We start from the raw sequence: 20,615 nt of genomic DNA on the forward strand, positions 1-20,615 counted from the left end.
CAGGCTCTGAGCTGTCAGCACAGAGCCTGACGTGGGACTCGAACTCATGAGCTATGAGATCATGACCTGAACTGAAGTCTGACACCCAACTGACTGAGCCACCCAGGCACCCCTTATTTTTAAATTTTTTTTAATGTTTGTTTATTTTTGAGAGACAGAGACAGAAACAGAACATGAGCAAAGGAGAGGCAGAGAGAAAGGGAGACCCAGAATCCAAAGCAAGCTCCAGGCTCTGAGCTGTCAGCACAGAGCCAGATGCAAGGCTTGAACTCACCGACCACAAGATCATGACTTGAGCCAAAATCAGACCCTTAACCAACTAAGCCACCCAGGTGCCCATGTTTACTTATTTTTTAGAGAGAAAGAAAGAGAGAGAGAGAGAGAGAGAGAGAGAGAGAGAGAACAAGTCGGGGAGGGGCAGAGACAGAGGGAGACACAGAATCTGAAGCAGGCTCCAGGCTCTGAGCTGCCAGCACAGAGCCTGATGCGGGGCTCGAACCCACAAACCATGAGATCATGACCTGAGCCGAAGTCAGATGCTAAACCGACTGAGCCACCCAGTTGCTCCTGCCTAGTTCCTCTTTAATAGGTCTCAGTCTTCTGTGAGGCGCCAGGGTGGCTCAGTCAGTTGAGCACCCAACTTTGGTCAGGTCGTGATCTCACGGTTCGTGTGTTCAAGCCCTGTGCTGGGCTTGCTGCTATCAGAGCAGAGCCCACTTTGGATCCTCTGTCCCCCTCTCTCTCTGCTGCTCCCCTGCTTGTTCTCTCTCTCTCTCTCTCAAAAATAAACATTTTAAAAATTAAAAAAAAAATAGCTCTCAGTCTTCTAGATATGAAGAAAAAGAGTATGTCTGCTTGTTCCTGTAGGCAAGTCATGTTTTCTACATCTCCGGTACCTTGAGCTATCCCCATGTCATGTAAAGATGCTGTACTCTCCTCTAGATGAAATTCAGCTTGCCAGTATCTCTAATGAAAAAGGGCATCTAGAACTAAAAGTCACATGCTCTACAAATTATGACCAACATTCATTCACTAGGAGACAGATATTTCAGAAAGAGTCAAATCCAAGAACCCTCTACTTCTTAGGGAGCAAGTCTTGACATATAGTATGGAAATGGCTAAATGAACAGAATATATAAATCAATGCTATCCAAAGACAATGATGAGAAAAGTGGGGGGAGGGTAGTGAAAAAAAAAGTGTCATCAGGCTTTTTGTTCTGAAAGAAGTTACCTACCCTATATATTAGTTCACAACCTAAATTATCTGATATACTGGTAATGCAAATGTAATATGACCAAAGCTTTCTAAATTTGCAATAAGCATAGGTATACAGAGAGTAGTCCTAGTCTTTAAAATAAATTACTTTTAATCTCATCTAAAGAATCAAATGAAATCAAAACACTAGATGTAATTAAGACTGTCTAGTTTCCCTGGAGATTATACCAATCAGACGTGTTCAGCATTCTAGGAATGAAACATTTGATACAATTAAGGAAATCCTATTGAAAAAAATTAGTCTGTAAAACAGAGATAATATGGGACTAAGGAATGGTTTATTAATAACTCATTCAATTCTGGGTATAATAAATACAGCTATTACAACTTCAATTCACTAGTGGCTGAGCTCAAAATGCTAAAACGCTGCCACTCAATCTGCCTCAAGAATCCAGATCTAATCAGTAGAGGCACTGCCTGCTACATTTATTAAATCACAGAATTATTTTAGGCTTAAAAGAATTCAGATTTAAAAAAAAAAAAAAAAGAAAAAAGAAAAAAACAAAGCTAGTAAAAGGTAGGGCCAGAATTCCAGACCAAAATCTAGTACCTTGTCCACTCTACTTAAACAACCCTTCGGATATTTGAAAACAGCTGTCACACCCTCCCTTCTCCCTTCCCACCCCCTAACCAATCTTCTTTCCAAGGCCAGTTTCTTCAATGATTTAAAATGTAGGGAGGATCTCTGAACAAAGTCCTACACGACTGACCTCTGGAAATTCAGTCGTGTCCTCTCATGTCGGAAAAGCCAGCTTAGACTGTGTCTTGAGGGGATAAGTGACTGGATGGGTGGAGACTGGCTGCCACCAACGAGGCTAAGATTCCTGAGCTTCAGGGCCACTTCTCAATCCCTCAGTTCCTCTGAATAAGGCAAAGCAAGAGAGGCCGGGAGATATAGCTCTGGAGCAGAGTCAGTGAGTGAGTGACTGCGGGAGAAGAGCAGAAGAGAGGCTAGAGCTATGCCAGCATCAGAAGCACCGGCTGACAGTACCTCCAGTTCAGGGGCCTTCCCCATGTACCCGGCCCCCCTCCAACAGCCCTCTCCCTACCCAGCTCTCAGCCAACATGGTGGGTCTTTCCCATTACTGAGTCCTGGGGAAAACAGGAAATAGACTCTTCCAGAGAAAGTATACAGACACAGAGGGAGCTCTCCATGAGCTATAACCCCAAAGTAGAGAGGCTAGTAACCTAGATGATATCAAAATGGCCAGATGCTATGTGAAGAGAGTCGCCAAGGCAAAAGCCTAAAATAGCAGATACTTGGAAAAAATGCTAAAGACGAAAAACAAAGAAAGGATTTTTTTAAACCTAGGCTTAGAATGAGAATAAAGCCAAGATAGATGTTAATTCTTAACTACAAATTGTGTTTGTTTTCACCATCAAAACGGACCTTAAATTCAGCCCAGCATAACAGGCTCTTTTTAAGCTGGTGCTACTATGCTATCTAGTTACTGTCTCTGATTATTCCCCTGGGTATCAACTTCCTTAAAGAATACTGTCTCCCACCTCCAGGCCTGCGGGCCTTCTGTCCTCCTGCCTCAGACTCCTTTCCTCTTTGCCTCATCCTTCCTTGACTTGCCCAGGCAGACTGGGGAGTGCTTTCTTCCAACTCCCAGAGCACCTTTGTAGCTTTGTAATTTCTTGGTTTGTAATTTCTTGGTTTACTTCCCTCCACAAGAGACCATGAGCTCAAAGAGTGTATCTCTGTATCCCAAGAATCTACAATAGCGTCTGGCTCATAACTTACCAAGTGAATGAATCAAACGGGAGAAGTGAGGATGCGTGAAGTGACAGCCATGCATCAGGCTTTCTGTCATGCATGTCTGTCATCTCTCCTCCACTGACTAATGACACACATGTGGAGAACAGTGCCTGAAGTATGGTAAGTGATCAATACTAACTAAATCCAGTACATAAACATGAAAAGGGCTCTCTGACAGATTCAACAAAATATTTTTTTTTTAATGTTTCTTTATTTTTGAGAGAGAGAGAAAGATAGAGCATGACCAGGGGAGGGGCAGAGAGAGGGAGACACAGAATCTGAAACAGGATCCAGGCTCTGAGCTATCAGCACAGAGCCCAACGCAGGGCTTGAACTCATGAACTCATATCAGATCATGACCTGAGCTGAAGTCAGAGGCTTAACCCACTGACCCACCCAGACGCCCCTCAACAAAGTATTATAGTCATAATATGAAGGTCCCTTCCAACTAACTCTAAGATACTATGGAGTTTGTTTTTTTTTAATGTATTTCTACAGATTTATACAAATTTCCCAGAAAATTTGGAAGAGGAGAAAGGAAACCAGTGTTTCCTTGGGGGCTCCAAATCTGTTAGGTACTTTACATATGACACTTTGTTTTTCAAAACCATCCTTGGAAATTGGATTACAAAGCCTATTTTATAGATAAAGAAACCCAAGACAGAGATGTAGAGAACCAAAATTTGAACTCGGGTGAGCCTGACCCCAATCCTAAGCTTTTTCCACATTACCACTTGAATCTCTTGGAGGAACCCAAAGCTCCCTTCCTTATCATTCCATTCCAAGGAAAAGGAGTTCTGAAATCAGCCAAGTCTCAATTAGGTCATAACTGCAGAGAAAAGAGCTTTCAATGGGAGGCACAAACAGGTGAAAAGCTCTGTTTGAGTATCACCCCCTTTTCTTTGGGGAAAGGTTCACAGGGCTCTTCTGTCCCTCCCATGAGGCTAGAAGGGTAATTTTAGGGCCTTTCTAAAGAAAGGAGGAAGCAACTTCTCCTTGACTCTTCTCCTTTCCCCAGAGGTCAAATGAGAATCAGGCTATAATTCAGAGTAAAGACGGCCAGGAGGCAGCCACATAGGTCCACTTAGAGGCCTTAAGGTAAATTAGAGAGGGAAGCAGGCCTGAAGCTTCTATCACCTACAAGCCAATTCACCAAGCTATAAGCCTACACAGAAAACTGGAGCCAAAGTCCTAGCTTCTAGCTAGCAGTACAGATGCTCCTTTGCCTGGAATGTTCAGTGTGTAGAATGGTGGCATCTAATTGAGATGACAAGAAATCAGCCAAATTCTGTTTCCCCAAAACATGACTCACCAGTTGACAAATAAAGTGAGGTGTACAACAAATGGTGCTGGGACAACTGGATATCCACACACAAAAGAAATGGATCTGGACACCTACCTCACACATATACAAAAATGAACTCAAAATGGATCAAAGACTAAATGTAAGAGCTAAAACTACAAAAATCCTAAGAGAAAACATACAGGTAAATCTTTGTGACCTTGAGTTAGGCAACAGTTTTTCAGATAGGACATCTAAAGCCAAACAACCAAAGAAAAAATAGACAAACTAGACTTCATAAAATTAAAAGCTTTTGTTCCTCAAAGGCCACTACCAAGAAAGTAAAAAGACAGTCTACATAATGAGAGAAAATATTTGTAAAATATCTATCTGATAAGGGTCTAGTATTCAGAATATATAAAGAACTCTTGCAACTAAACAATAAAAAGACAATCCAACGGCGCCTGGGTGGCTCAGTCAGTTGAGGGACTGACTCAGCTCAGGTCTTGATCTCATGGTTCATGAGTCCAAGCCCGGCATCAGCTCAGAGCCTGGAGCCTGCTTCAGATTCTTTGTCTCCCTCTCTCTCTGCCTCTCTCTCTCTCTCTCTCTCTCTCAAAAATAAATACTTAAAAAAAAGATAATCCAGGGGCACCTGTGTGGCTCAGTCTTAGGTTAAGTGTCCAACTTAGGCTCAGGTCATGATCTCATGGTTTGTGGGTCCGGGCCCCGCATTGGGCTCTGTGCTGAATGCTTGCTCGGAACCTGGAGCTTGCTTTGGATTCTGTGTCTCCTTCTCTCTCCTCCCCTCCCCCACTCGTGCTCTGTCTCACCCTGTATCTCAAAAATAAATACATGTAATAAAAAAATGTTTAAAGATACTCCAAATAAAAAAAAGCAAAGGATCTAAATACATATTTCTTCAAAGAAGATATACAACTTGCAATAAACACATGAAAAGATTTCAACATCATTAGTCATCAGGACAATGCAAATCGAAATATAATGACATACCTCTTCACACCTATTAGGATGGCAATAATCAAAAAGACAAGAAACAAGCATTGATGATTATATGGAGACATGAGAACACTTACACATTTCTGGAATGTAAAATGGTGCAGCCACTTTAGAAAACACTTTGACACTCTTCAAAGAATTAAACATACAGTTACTGTACAACCAGCATTTTCACTTTCAGGTATATACTCAGGAGAAATGAAAACATATGTTCACATAAAAACTCATATGCAAATATTCATAGCAGCTAGATTCCTGATAGCCAAAACTGGAAACACCACAAATGGCCACCTACTGATGTATACACAAAAGGTGGTATATCTATTTAACGGAATTTTACTTGGTCATCAAAAGGAATGAAGTACTAACACATACTACAATAGAAGCGATTCTGAAAAACATTGTGCTAACTGAGGGAAACCAAATGCAAAAGGCCTCATATTGTATGGCTCCATTTATATAATAGGCAAATCTACAGAGACAGAAGGCAGATTACTGAAGTAGATTAGTGTTTGTCAGGTGCTGGGGGAGGGGAGTTGGAGGTTGACTGCTAATGGATGTGGGATTTCTCTTTTAAGGTGATAAAACCTTCTGGAATTAGATAGTGGTGATGGCTGCAAACCCTAGTGATATCCTAAAAACTTGATTGTACATTTTAAAAGGGTGAATTTTATACTACGTTAATTATATCTCAATAAAAAAGGCACAACTATAAAAAATGAGCTAAGTGTACATAACATATGTACCATCAAAGAGCTATAACAGAAAAGCAATTAAGTTAACTTGAAAGGCACCGCTGTACATTGGTGTTTACTTTCATAATAACAAGTATGAAAAGCATTGAATTTTATTGTCATAAACTGAACACCAACAAAAAGAAGGTTGAGAGGAAAAATTAATTTGATTTCCGTGAAAAAACGCCCAAGGATAAATATTTGCTTTCTTCCTGGTATCTCAGCCGATTGCAAGCTGAGCTCCCAAGAGCAGATAGAAGAGCTTCTATGTTAGATCTGTTAACCGCAAACAGACTTGAAAGAATTCGGGTATAAGAACCTGAGCCTCAGACGCACTGCCTTTGGTAAATGGTAAATGGTTTCTCTCCCAGCAAGCTCTGTCAGTGCGAGTGAGCATTCTACCACGATAACAACAAAGTAACAGAGTAGAACTTTCAATTACCAGCATCTCAACCTTAAGAGACTGGATGAACATTTTCCATAAGGCTTTTCTTAGATTCCCTGAATGAATATGTGTGAGTCCAAATGACCAATTTTTTCCAAATAAGTACAGCTCATGTGAAGAATACTGAATCACAGGGGCGCTGGGTGGCTCAGTTGCTTAAGTGTCCGACTTCAGCTCAGGTTATGATCTCGCAGTTCTTGAGTTCAAGCCCCACATTGGGCTCTGTGCTGACAGCCCAGAGCTGGAGCCTCCTTCAGATTCTGTGTCTCCCTCTGTCTCTGACCTCCCCTGCTTGTGCTCTGTCTCTCTCTCTCTCTCACAAATAAACATTAAAAAAATTTTTTTAATTAAAAAAAGAATATTGAATCACAAGCAAACTTTGTACAAGTGAAAAACAACACAGTATTCTAGAACTGTGCCTGGAACATCATATGTACCCAATAAATATTTGTTGGATGAATGTTTATAATAGTTGATAATGTTTACTAAATACTTTAGATCAAAAATTAAGGCAAATGGTAACAGTATTTCTAAATTAACTTATCTTAGTCAATAGAAAGCTCTTTCTTTTTGTAATGTAATAGCACATTCTCACTGGCACTCAAAGTGACACATCAATGGCTATTAAGAAAGATAATTAGGGGCGCCTGGGTGGCGCAGTCGGTTAAGCGTCCGACTTCAGCCAGGTCACGATCTCGCGGTCTGTGAGTTCGAGCCCCGTGTCAGGCTCTGTGCTGATGGCTCGGAGCCTGGAGCCTGTTTCCGATTCTGTGTCTCCCTCTCTCTCTGCCCCTCCCCCGTTCATGCTCTGTCTCTCTCTGTCCCAAAAATAAAAAAAAAAATTTTTTTTAATTAAAAAAAAAAGAAAGATAATTAGTCCATTATAAGTAGAAAAGATATTCTGATTAATTATAAAAGTCACTGCCCCTCACTCAATCAATCTTTCTAAAATAGGGGCACCTGGGTGGCTCAGTCAGTTAAGCATCCCACTTCGGTTCAGGTCATGATCTCCCGGTTCATGAGTTCAAGCCCCATATCAGCCTCTGTGCTGATAGCTCAGAGCCTGGAGCCTGCTTCAATTCTGTCACCCTCTCTCTCTTCCGCTCCCCCACTCACACTCTGTCTCTCGCTCTCTCTCTCTCTCTCAAAAATAAATAGTTAAAAAATTAAAAATAAATAAACCTTTCTGGAAATAAAAGAACTTCAGGTAAAAAACAAACAAACAAACAACAAACAAACAAAAACTTCAGGTTGACAAAACTGCATGAGTTTGTGAGATGATTAGTTTCTCATACTCCACAATTCATTTTAGTTAACAAACTAAGAAAGAATATATCAACAAGGCTTAACAGTAAGTTGTCCACTCTTTACATTCTGGAACACTAAGACAGATCCGAGCAAAACACAATTTGCCTCATTGATCCATACTGGAGCTCAGCAGGAAGGAAAATTCTTTTTGAAGCACATCTTGAAACGTACTAATTTACCAGTGCCAGAAGGTCAGCAATTAATATTACATTACGTTTTCCTTCTCTTAAGCCTCTTTTAAAAACAGGGAAATCATCTCGCAGTATCTAACAACTGTGAGTGCTTGAAATACTAAATAGGATCATATATAGGACAAAAGAAGTAGAAAGAATCTTCAGAGATCACATCTTCTCCTCTCAGGACTTTTCCAAAAGTGTCTAAGGATCTGACTGTACAAGTTCACAAAGCGTGACAGACCCCGTCAGAAAAAGTCTTCCTCAGAGCTCGCTTGGAGCACGTAAGCTCTATCTTCAAGGGGACGTGAAGATGACACGAGGACATCCCTTTGTATCAGCATCTTTCAAATTTTGGTTGGAAATCACACTACTCAACTCTCTTTTACTCACTTCCATTAACTCTTCCTTGATGGGCTGACATCACAAACTAGCATTTTTAAAGAAAATGCAGACAGTTATTTGGTCTCTGCATGGAAAGTACTTTCTAAGCATAAAGGTAATGAATCAAAAAGGAAAAGAGTAATAGGTAGAAAACATAGAATTATTTCAATTTCTAGAAATCAAAAACCATCATAAATTAAGCGAAATGGCAATTGTGAGGGGATGGTCCCATATGACAGCGAAGGGTTAATGTCCTTATTCTATCAAGAGTCCACACAAATCAGTGTCTGGCCAAGACAGTAACCCCAGCATACCCCCTCTTCATCCATACAATAAATTACATTGTCCCTACGAAAAAGAGGTTACAGTTTCTCTCTCCCCCATCTTTCAGAATCATTCCGCCTCCTTCTGCCTCGGTCCTTTGCCTCCTACCTCCTGCAAGCCCTCTTTCTTCCAAGTCCTGTTAGACTGAAGATTCAGATAAACACACGGTCAGCCTGGTCTTGATTTCAGATTTTCCCCGAGACGCAGCCTCTGAAACACTGCTTTCCACTTTGCTCTGTAGCTTGCGGGCAAGTTACAACTCGCCCCAGGCTCCACGGATACCTATCCAACTAATTCCAGCCAAAGCCCAGCATACTGGCTCCTGCCTGGACTGCGGGAAGCAGAAATCAAACAAACCATTGATTTTTAAAAACTGAGGCTCCAATATAAAAGCCATCATAGAGTCTGTGCAGGTAATTCACAGAAAAGAAATACCTAATAACTAACAATGAGATTTTTTAATGCTTAAAACCTCAATAATGAAAGATCTGAGTTAAAATGAGGAGGTACTATTTTTATCTGTGAAATTGGCAAAGATTTTTTAAAAATAATAATGCTAACACAGGCATCACAAAACTGATGGTAGGATGGTGAACTGGTATAATCTTTCTGAAGGCGGCCATAAGTTTCAAGAGTAGTCCCAGTGATCCTGTGCTTTGATCGTAATTGCATTTTTAGGAACTGATCTTAATCAGTTATCAAAAATCTAGTCAAAAGATTTAAATATAAAGACGTTCATCTCTTCATTTTTGTACCTGAAATATAAATATCCAACAATAAGTAAATTGCAAATAAATTACAGTTAATACACAATGTGGATTGTAATGAAGCTAATAAAATGATATAATAAGAGCTGACCCTACTATAGCAATGATGAAAGACCATTCACTGTTCTAAGCCAGCAACATGTACAGCCGACCTTTGAACAACACAGGTTTGAACTGTGCAGATCCACTTACACGTGGATCTTTTCCAATATGGTACAATGCTATAGATGTATTTTCTCTCCTTATGATTTTATTAATAACATTTTCTCCAGCTTGCTTTGCTGTAAGAATATAGTATCTAATACATCTAACATCCAAAGTATGTGTTGTTTGTGTTATCGGTAAGGCTTCTGATCAACTGTAGGCTATTCGTAGTTACACTTGGGGGAGCCAAAAGCTGTATATGGATTTCCAACTGTGTTGGGGGATCGGTGCCCCTAAACCCCACATTGTCCAAAGGCCAACTCGTATTAACACATGTATTCCTCACAAAAATACAAACAGAACCTGTGAGGTAGGTAGATGCTATAAAGCCTCCTCATTTTACTGTTGAGGAATCTCAGGCACAGAGAAGTTAAGTGATTACCTAAAGGTTATGCTGGGACAGACTCACATGAAACCCTAAAATCCAAAAAGGATTCTCATAAATTTGTAGCAAACTGATTTTTTGGCAAAACTTGACCTGAACTGATGCAAAACTATGTACAGCCTTTATCCCACTTAGAGTGACGTGATCTCACTAAAGAAAAAGTAACGTGTTTGATTACACGGTACTGCCCCAGACCCCACTTAAAAGTGATACAGTATACACACCATGTTGTCTTTCTATAGTCAGACACACTCTCAACTTTAAAACACAACTAGCCCCACAGGTTTCAAATAAGGAATTGTGGGGGAGCTGAAATTCAAATCCAAGCATCCCATCTGCAGTCTGTGCTGTTAACCACAATGTGGCGTTTTCAGAGACTAATGACATTAGGAAATGCTTGTAAATCAGACATTCAAGTATTTATCAACTACATCCTATGTGCCAGTCACACAGACAAATAAAATTGCAATTGTGATAAATGCAAGGAGAGAGACAGTGTCAGAAGAGCCTATACCCGAAGGGGGTCTGTCCTAGATGGAGTGGTCAGAGGCAGTTTTCCCAGGGGAAACTATTTGGTCTAAGATGCGAAGGATGAGCAAGAGTTAACCAGACTAAAGAGAAGAGGGAAGAGCATACCTGGCAGGGAGAAGATCACGTGAAAAGGCCCTTAGTAGGAGGGAAAATGGTGACAAAGGACTGAAAAAGAACCAGTGTAATTGGAACACAGAGAACCAGCAGAGCCTAGTGTAAGATCCGGCTGGAGAAGAGGAAGGTGCCACAGGGCCTTATAGGTAGAGTAACCATTTGCCCCAGAATGCTAGGGAACAGTCCCAGTGTAAATAATAGCACTGTCTTTTACTCTCAAAACTATCTTGATCTGGATGTTAAAGTATACAGCCACCCAATTTGTGGGCCATATTAAGAAATTGTATCTTTATCCTAAGAACAAAAAGTCATGATGGATTTTAAGCAGGGGGTGATGGAGGAGAAAAGAGGTATCATAATCAAATTTTAACTTTTAAAAGATTACTCCTGCTGCAGTGCAAAGAACAGATAGGAACATGAACAGGGCAGGATGAATACCTTTGGACTAGTTAAGAGGCTACTATAGGAGACCAGGCAAGAGATAATGGTAGCCTGGTGTAGGGTACCAGTGGTAGGGACCGAAATAAGTGGATGCGTTGACACTGATTTGAGGATAAAATGAACAGATAATCATTGGTTTGATGATAATTTAGAGATGGAAGGGGAGGGAGTGGCAGGTGTGAAGAAGGAGTCCAACATTTCTGGCTTGCAAACAGGAGAGATGATGGTGTGATTCATTGAGATAGAAATGCTAGAGATTTAAATCTCTAGATTTCAATGTTGGGCTAGAGATTTAAATGTGTGAAACGAAATATCTGCATACGGGTTGTAATGGGAAGGCTGGGGGAGGAGGGGAAGGAGGAGTGCATAATAATACAAGGAGGAAGTTTAGGTTCAAAATGTGTTGGTGTTTCTTTTTCCATTCACAGAGCCCTCCTCCAATGCATGACAACCCTATTTTCTGGTTGGACATTGGAGCTGTTTGGTGGTCGGACCAAAAAGGTCTGTCTTAGCTGGTGCTGTGGGACCAGGAGTATCAAACCACTTGCAGCATGCAAATATCCCTTACGACTAATTCCCAAGTGCTTTACATTCACGGTTCACGAAGCAGTTTCACACACAAGCTCCTTCGAGCCCACAACTTTGTGCGAAATTACAATCTGCATTGACAGATGAGGAAAGAGAGAAGAGTGCTTAAATTTCCTATCCACGTGGCCAGTCAGGGGCTGCTCTAAGGCCATACAAGCTCCACGGATTGCAACCACTGTGTGCAAGGGACTGCATCAAGTGCTGTAAGAAGTCCCCCATATTGAGGCCCTACTAGGAGCCAAGCGCTAGGAGATTAAAAAAGAGAGAAATGGGGGTGGGGGTAGGGAGCCCGCAAATTCAAATTTTAAGGATGTGTTCTTTTTTCCAAATCACACTTACCCTACAGTAAGTTCACTTTAAACTTCCAAAAGGGGTCAGGTCCCAGGATGGGTGGAGGTGAGAAGGTGGAGCTGAAACTGGGCAGACCGGGATCACCCCGAACACGAGACCCAGGGTATACGAGGTCCCAACGGCTGGGCCCCCGGAGACACTGGGAGGGGAGGCGGGCCCGCCCGCAGCCGGAGGCCCTGCGGCCGGTTTGCCTGCGCGTTGCCACAGCAACGGCCGGGGCCCTGGGGCGGGGCGTCTGGGGGGTGGGGAACTCACCAGGCCCCGCGGGCCGGCCGGCCACCCAGGGGCGCGCACCCTCGGCTCTGGGGGTCGCCGAGCCCGGAATTCCGCCCCTGGAGAAAGTTTTCGGCCGGCGGCGAGGCCGCGGGGAGGTGGACGGGGGCCGCGCGAGGACACGGCGCGTCTGCTGCAGCGAAGCCCCTTCGCCCCGCGGCTGGGCCGGCGAGGAGGCGCCAGCGGGCCCCGCGAGCAGCCCTCCCAGAGACCGGCCAGAGAACCTGGCTCGGGGACAGAGAAGCAGCCGCACCTCACACGTAATGAAAGCCCGCTAACAGTGCCATCGCGGTACCGAGGCGACGCCCAGCGGGTATTCCCAGGCAGAGCGCGGGAGGCAGCAGCCAGCCAGTGGCGGCCGGAACTGCACGCATCGCCTGGCGGTGTGCGCGGAGCTGGTCCCCAAACCCGGAAACATGAACCCGTTTTCAGCGCTGCGCGGAGGCCTGGATGAAGGGTGTGAGTCCCCTCAGAGGGGCCGCGAACGCCGCTCACAGACAAGATGATAATTCCCAGAAATAAGTTTTAGCCACAAACCTCAGTGGAACCATCTGAAAGCAGGCCCCCTGCAATAGTGGCTAGAAATAATGGGTTCCAGCTGTACTAATGTATTTCTTGACCTGCTTTAGGAATGGCTTCTGTGAACAAGGGTCCTGCTCTAGAGCAGCTGTGGAGATGAAATGCAACTCTGCTAATACTGGCCTAATTATTTCAGGCAGATATCCTCTAAAATTCAGTTGATTAATAGCCAATAACTTGGTACAGCAGGTCCATTTATTTTATTGCTTAGAACCTGGGGGGGGGGGGGGGACGGGGGGGAGGGTACCCAGGGCAACTGGTTCACGCTGTCCGGTTCATCAGAAAACTCAAAATGACGTCAGTTTTGCAAATTTTCCAAGCGCAAACAATCCCTGCCATATCCTGAACTGTAGAATTTTGGGGTCTTGGCCAGACTTTGTTCCGGAGAAATACAGAACTATTGTACAAAAAAGATGTGAAATAGCCTGCAAGAATTTTCCCTTTGCCCCTCCCCCTCAACACTGCCCCATCCAAGCATGAGCTTTAGTGCCACAAAGTCCAACAAAAGGAGATGAACTTTGCCATCTGCTTCACTGAACTGTGAAGTGTACGGGTTTATTTGCCTTTAATCGGCAGCTATGAAGCCTTACATTCCAGATCCTTACCAAGAAATAAATTCAAATTGTTCACTTCCTAATGCCTATGAAAAGCCCAGTTGAGAGAAACTGCAGTTAGGGAGAATTGTTTAAAAGGTATGGAGATGACCCCTCTGGGTTATATAGTCTCTGGCTTATATACTTTCGGGGTTAGCAAGTCCCAAACCTGACTACCTATCAGAGACATCTGTTTGTTTTGCTTCATTTTGTGTTTAAATACAGATTCACAGGTTACACTTATAGGAATCCCGATTTGACAGATCCCATTAAAATCATTTTTTAAGAGGTCCTCAAGTGACTGTGATACAAAGCCAGGTTGGACACACCACTAGCTATATTTTAGCCTGAAAGAAGCCAGACAAAGACCACTTTGTCTTCACCCTTGCAAAATTGTCTGTACCATGTCATGCTTTATCCCTATGCCATCTGATTATATTGAAAAATGCTATTAAAAAAATACATTATTTTAGAATGCTGTTTATTACATCTCTGTAACAGAATCCTACCAGATTGCCAATTTTAGGGTTCTGCAAACTTTTTAGACCATAATCCACCCAAAGAAGTATGTGTTATCACCCAATACACATGGACCTATACCTTTAATAACTGAAACAAATTTTATAAAATATTACCCATACCACATGCTATGCACCGATATTTTTATCTCTTTTTAATGTTGGTTTAAACCCATTAAACGGTTCCTTGACCCCTACATGAGTGTATTTTAAAAACAGCAGAACAGATGTCTTTTTCTGGAAACTAGCCTTGGATCCTCAGACAAGGTAACTAGGCCACCAGACTACAGTCAGTTGCTCCTATAGTAGTTAGCTGACTCAAGCTGAGCCAATCATATCTCTCTCCCAGGAATTTGGAATTAGGACTGAGAGATTTCAGTTTTTCTCTAGGTAGCTAACATAGAAACATGGAAAATCAGTTGCTGTCCATAGACATGCTTCCTACCACATGGCCTGTAGAAATGCAGAAGACCAGGCTGCAGGAAAAATGTGAAGAGAATAGAAAGGATGAAAAAGATCCACAAAGAGATGAGAGAAGAGACCAAAAGTGTTCTGACAGCTTCCTATCCCTAATTCTAGTATTTCCTGAAATGAGCTACATTCCTAGAATTTCATGGAATATTTCAAATCTCTATAATAAAGTGCTCTCCTTTGCTTAAGCTAGTTTAAGTGACCAAGTTTCTGTTACTGCATCCTTAATAGATCTAATTATACTAATTTTATGGCTGTTGTAACAAATTATCCTAAAGCTGATGACAAATACAATCACTCTGTGCCCCGTATAGAATGGCCTACTATAGAAAGGTCCACACAAGAAATGTATTTCCATCCTAAGTGCCAAAAAAATCATCTTTTTCCCCTTGAAAAACTGACACTTCTTTTCCTTATGAAGAAGACATACCATGAAACCGATCGTGTTTCCCTTTTCACCTTGGTTTCCAGGAAGATAGGAACCAAAGTTGCAGCTCAACTTTCATAACTTTGCTGAATTCTATGGCTTGCACACCAGCAATACAACGTTCTCCTGTTCTCTCTCTTCCATTTTCCCTCATTTCTACTTTTATCTTTTTGCAGTGTTTCATTGTATGGACTGTATTATTTTATTTTATTTTATTTTAATTTTTTTTCAACGTTTATTTATTGTTGGGACAGAGAGAGACAGAGCATGAACGGGGGAGGGGCAGAGAGAGAGGGAGACACAGAATCAGAAACAGGCTCCAGGCTCTGAGCCATCAGCCCAGAGCCCGACGCGGGGCTCGAACTCACGGACCGCGAGATCGTGACCTGGCTGAAGTCGGACGCTTAACCGACTGCGCCACCCAGGCGCCCCTGGACTGTATTATTTTAAACTGCTTCAAATAACTTGCACTTACTGTTTCCTTTATCTACAATGTTGTGCCCCCATACCTCCCCAAGGCTGGTTCTCCTTCATCATTCAGGTCTCTGCTCACTTGCCACCTCCTCAGAAAAGCCTCCCCTGATCCCTGTATCTAAAGTAGTGCCACTCCACATCTATCACTTTGCCTGCTTTGTTGTCTTAGGGCACTTAACACCACCTGAAACAAACCTGTTTATTTTCTTTCTTTCCTCAGCAGAAGATAGGCTCCAGCCTCGCTGTTCATTGCTTGTTCCCAGTGCCTGGAACAGTCCCTGGAACTTAATAGCTATTTAATAAAAGATCATGGCATTAGTAAATGAATGAATGAAAGGAAACAAGAAGGAAGGAAGGAAGGAAGGAAGGAAGGAAGGAAGGAAGGAAGGAAGGAAGGAAGGAAGACAGGCTTTGTAGAACATGGTGAAATATAGATGAATAAATAGGTAGATAGGTAGGCTGACAAATAGACAAATATTCATTTCTAGTACACAAATATCACTAACATTTGTAAAGAGGAATCAGAAACTACACAAAGAAGTAAAACATAAGTCCCTAAAATATGCACCTAGGGGCATAGGGTTTTCCTGGGAACACTTGATGTAAATGCCTTAGAAAAAAACTTTTTTGAAGTTTTCCAGTGACTCAAGGCAGCTACATTAAATATTATGGGTAGTTACCATAGCTGGAGTCATTGAATCTCAGTGAGGTAATAGATTGCAACACCATGACCACCAACATGACAAACTCAATCTTTTGCAGGGGCCATTACTATATAACAATCTTCTCTCATTCTGTTCCCATAATTAGTAATGTCACTGCTGGCAACAAGTGTTGTATGCTGTTTATTTAAACACCCCATGTGGTAATGTCATTGTTACAGTGCAATATCAAGTTGCTTGACATTTAAGGGAGAGAGATGGGAATTAAAGTTTGTCACTATAACAAAACATAGAAGCAATTAGTACAGTTTGTTCCAGGGTTTGTTTACCCTATCAGTAAAAATACCAAAATTTGGGGGGAAAGAATGGACTTGAGTTTTCTTAAGTCAAGAAGAATTGCTTTATGCATTCATTAAAATGTATCTCTGTCATTCAAAAGATTTCTGAGACACTCAACATCACAAAAAACTACTCTGTAATTTTTCTGATCTATAATTATGTGTTATATTACAATTTTTTGAATGGGGACATGTCTTTGAAAAATGTAACTTTTTCCTAATGAGCTCTATCTTTGATTCTGGTAGGCTCTACAAATTTATGCAAGTCTTTCTATTTTTTCTCTTCTCCTACCTTGACAAAAATAAAAATGTACCTTATCCCCACAGTTCAAAATGAAACATTTGACAATTAACTCAGTTTTTCTGATAAACCGTGGATGTCTGACCCAGCCTCCTTGTCAAATAAAACCAATTCAAGTCAAGTTAGTATACACCAAAACTAAATTAATGTTTCAATGGGTTGGAAGACTTGATATTGTTAAGATAGCAATACTCCCCAAATTCACCTAAAAATTCAATGTGATCCTTATCAAAATCTCAGCTGCTTTTTTTTTGCAGAAATTGACAATCTGATCCTAAAATTCATAGGGAGATGCAAGAAATCCAGAGCAGGGAAAACAACCTGAAAAAAAAACAAAGTTGGGGGGGGCTCACAGTTCCTGATTTCAAAATTTACTATAAAGCTATGTTAATTAAGACTGCCAGGCTGGCATAAGGATAAACATATAGACCAATGGAATAGAATTGAGAGTCCAGAAATAAACCCATGCATCACTGACCAATTGACAAGAGTGCCAAGATAATTCAGTGGGGGGAAGGGGGAGTGGGAATGGTCTTTTGAACAAACGATGGCATGGCCAAACCATGGGCACACGAAAAGAAGTGAATTTGCATGTGTACTTCATGCCATATGCACTGGTGTATCCATACAATGGAATATTACTTGGCCATAAAAAGGAACGAAGAACATATACATGGTACAACATAGATAAACCTTGAAAATATTATGCTAAGTGCAAGAAGACAGATGCAAACATCCATATATTGCATGATTCCATGCATGTGAAATGTCCAGAATAGGCAAATCTATATATAGGGAAAGTAGATTAAGTGGTTGCCAGAGACTGTGAAAAGATGGGGAATGGGGGGAGAATGCTAACAGGTGTGGGGTTTCTTTTTAGGGTGATGAAAATGCTTTAAAATTAGTGGTGATGGTTGCACAACCTTGTGAATACACTAAACAACACTGAATTGTGCACTTTAAAAGGGTGAATTTTATGGTATATGAATTATATCTCAATTTAAAAATAAAATAATTAAATAGTGCTTTATAGTTCATGGATTTTAAAATCCACATTTTTTCATTTTTCAAACTTTGAAGTTGGGTTGTACCTTACAACTTGATTATATATTGCTGTCAGCCAGGTAGCAAACCTGATATATCCTTCTTCCCTGAAGGACCAAGAAAGTGCCAGCCTCTTTGTGTCTTGGTTTTCATAAAATACAGGTTATACTAACTCACCTAATGTCACCAGCTCTATGCCAGGCACTGTCCCAAATGCTTTATATATTCCAATGTATTCAATCCCCACAACAACCTCATGAGGTAGGTCCTATCATCATTCCCATTTTATAGACAAAGAAACGGAAGTACTGTGTGTTGGAGCGACCTGTCCAAGACTACGTAGCTAGTAAGGGTGAGTCCCATCTGGGTGATCCTGACTCTGTGCTCCTAACCATTAGGCATCACTTCCTCTCTTACCTGTGGCATGCTATGGTGCAAGTCAGCCATTACCTCAGTCTTCAGCGTTCTCCAATACAAAGTTGGCCAAAAGAGTAACTAAAGCTAACAGTGAGTCTTCTTGTGGTTTAATGATGAAAACACCAGTCATTTGGTGGTTTGATTAGCTCATTCAAACATTTTTGGGCTACGCCTAAGGGATTTCACGGTCTAGAACTTTATTTACTGAGCTCAGGTAAGAGGGAGTAATCTCTTTTTGCTTGGCTTACAACATGAGTAAAAGGGAACTGGAGCCTTAGTCCAGACAGTCTGCATTTTTCTCCAGTTGACTGCAAAGATTGACCTCCCTCTCCTATGAGAAGATCTGGGTGAGAGGCAGGCCCAGCATGGGGTTGGAGGGATGAATTCCCTCTTACTTGTTGGGTATGGGACCCGGGGGAAACACCACCAGAAGTCATCCCAGAAAGAAGTGCAGGGTCAGACCTGGGGCAAATGTTCTTCCTATCACCTGACCTCCAATTTTGCTGATTTAATGCAAAGTAAATCATTGGAAGATTGGAAGGATTCCTGATGATTCAGGGGTGTCCAGCATGCCAGACTCAGGAGAGAAAATGAATTGTGTCTCTTCCAAGGAACTGTAGGTAGAGGGAAAGGGTAGCAAAGCCCTCCTTGTCCCAATACTGCCACGGCTCACGCCACACCCAGCCCAACTGAGTCCCCCAGGTACCAGATGCCTCTTCAGAATGACTGGGGAAATCTAGCCTGAGCCTGATTGCTTCCAATGAGCTGACCCCATGGATATCCTCAGGCCCCAGAGACCAGAGTCGGGGGTGAAGACGAGACTCAGAGCCCTCCACTGCTTCTCCACCTTCTCCTTACAGAGGCTTCAGCAACATTTCCCAGCCATGGACAGAGTAGTTCCACCCCTTCCAGCTTAGGCCTCAGCCTCACAGGCTGGAAGCCAAACTCAGTCTTTTCAGGAGAGAAATGACTGAAGCAAAGGGACAGCAGAAGTCACACACAAGTGAGGCAGGACACCAGCTCTGAATTGTGCCACAGAAAGAAGGGTGGGCAGGGGAGGCACCTGGAACCACCATCCTTCAATGTGGTTTTGCTTTGTAAATTTATATTTGGAAATAATTTCAAACTTACAGAAAAATGGCAAAAATAAAAATAATAAAAAGAAAATCCAATAGTAAAAAGAAAAAATAGTAAAAGGAATCTTTACCCAGATTCACCTCTTAATATTTTACCCCATTTGCTTTGTTTATATCTACATCTACATATACATGTATACATATTTTTATAATTCAAAGATATAAAGTATATTATATATTTATATATATTTATATTTATATTTTTATTTATTTTTATATTGATATATTTATAAATATATATTATATATATTTATATTTATTTATATTTATATTTATATATTTATATATACTTTATAATTCAAAGATATAAAGTATATATAAATATATAATATACTTTATATCTTTGAATTATAAATAAATATATATTTATACACACACACAGTTTTTTTTCCTGCACCCTTTAAAATTAAGTGTCATACACTCTGGCCTTTTGCTCCTAAACACTCCAGTGCACACTCCCTAAAAATAAGGATATTCTATTATAACCCAGTACAGTTATCAGCTGTATTATATTTAAATTGATACAATAACGCAGTCTACTGTCCACATTCCAATTTTGTCAATTGACCCAATAATGCCCTTGATAGCATTTCCTGCCCTCCAGTACAGGACCCAGGACTCAATAGCTGAGTCTAGTCTCAGGTATTGCATTTAGCTGTCATGTCTCTTTAGCCTCTTTTAATCTAGAACATTTTTACAATTTTTCTTTGTCATTAGTGACAAGGACAATTTTTTAAAATCTTGTCCCCTATCCCCTGACCCTAACATAATATTTCTCATTTTTAGCTTGTCTGATGTCTTTCCCATTAGATTCAGGTTGTGCATTCCGGGCTTCGTTACTATATAAGTGATGTGCCCTCATCAGTGTATCACTTCCGGACTCACAATACGTCCATCTGTCCCTCATCCGTGATGTTATTTTGATCACACAGTCAAGGTGTGGATTTCTCCTCTGTATAATTACTGTATATTTTTTCTCCCTCACAACTAATGAGCAACAGGTAGAGAGACAATTTAAGACTGTCAGATATCCTGCTTCTCATCAAAATGTCTCTCTGGAGTTTGCCTTTACCACTTTTTCCAGTTTCCCTAGAGCTACATAAGTGCTGCTGGCGCCACCTATGGGGCTTCTGGCACACTGCAACAAGGGGAATGCTCTGTGCATCCTCTTTTACTTCTGCCACTTGTCTGGTGCTCAGGAGCTATTTCAGCCTGAGAAATTTTGAAAGAAGACACTATAGAGACCTGAGTCACAAAGCTTGAGTTCTAGTTCGACATTGCCACTAACTTGTG

General features: G+C 41.4%; 1 protein-coding gene across 4 annotated transcripts in view; it reads right to left on the reverse strand.

The window, feature by feature from the left end:
* Nucleotides 1–12,739, reverse strand: part of STK33 (serine/threonine kinase 33) — a 169,731-nt gene extending 156,992 nt beyond the window's left edge. For 3 of the 4 annotated variants that reach the window (XM_043580575.1, XM_043580574.1, XM_043580573.1), the window contains exon 1: nt 12,078–12,484. The gene's annotated coding sequence lies outside the window, so the exon portion shown is untranslated. Of the gene's footprint in view, nt 1–12,077 lie in introns of all 4 variants that reach the window. The other variant, XM_043580572.1, reaches the window with a different exon arrangement.
* Between the last annotated feature and the right edge of the window lie 7,876 nt (nt 12,740–20,615).

This window comes from Prionailurus bengalensis, chromosome D1 (genome assembly GCF_016509475.1).
Source record: "Prionailurus bengalensis isolate Pbe53 chromosome D1, Fcat_Pben_1.1_paternal_pri, whole genome shotgun sequence".
In the NCBI taxonomy this organism is placed as follows: Eukaryota; Metazoa; Chordata; class Mammalia; order Carnivora; family Felidae; genus Prionailurus; species Prionailurus bengalensis.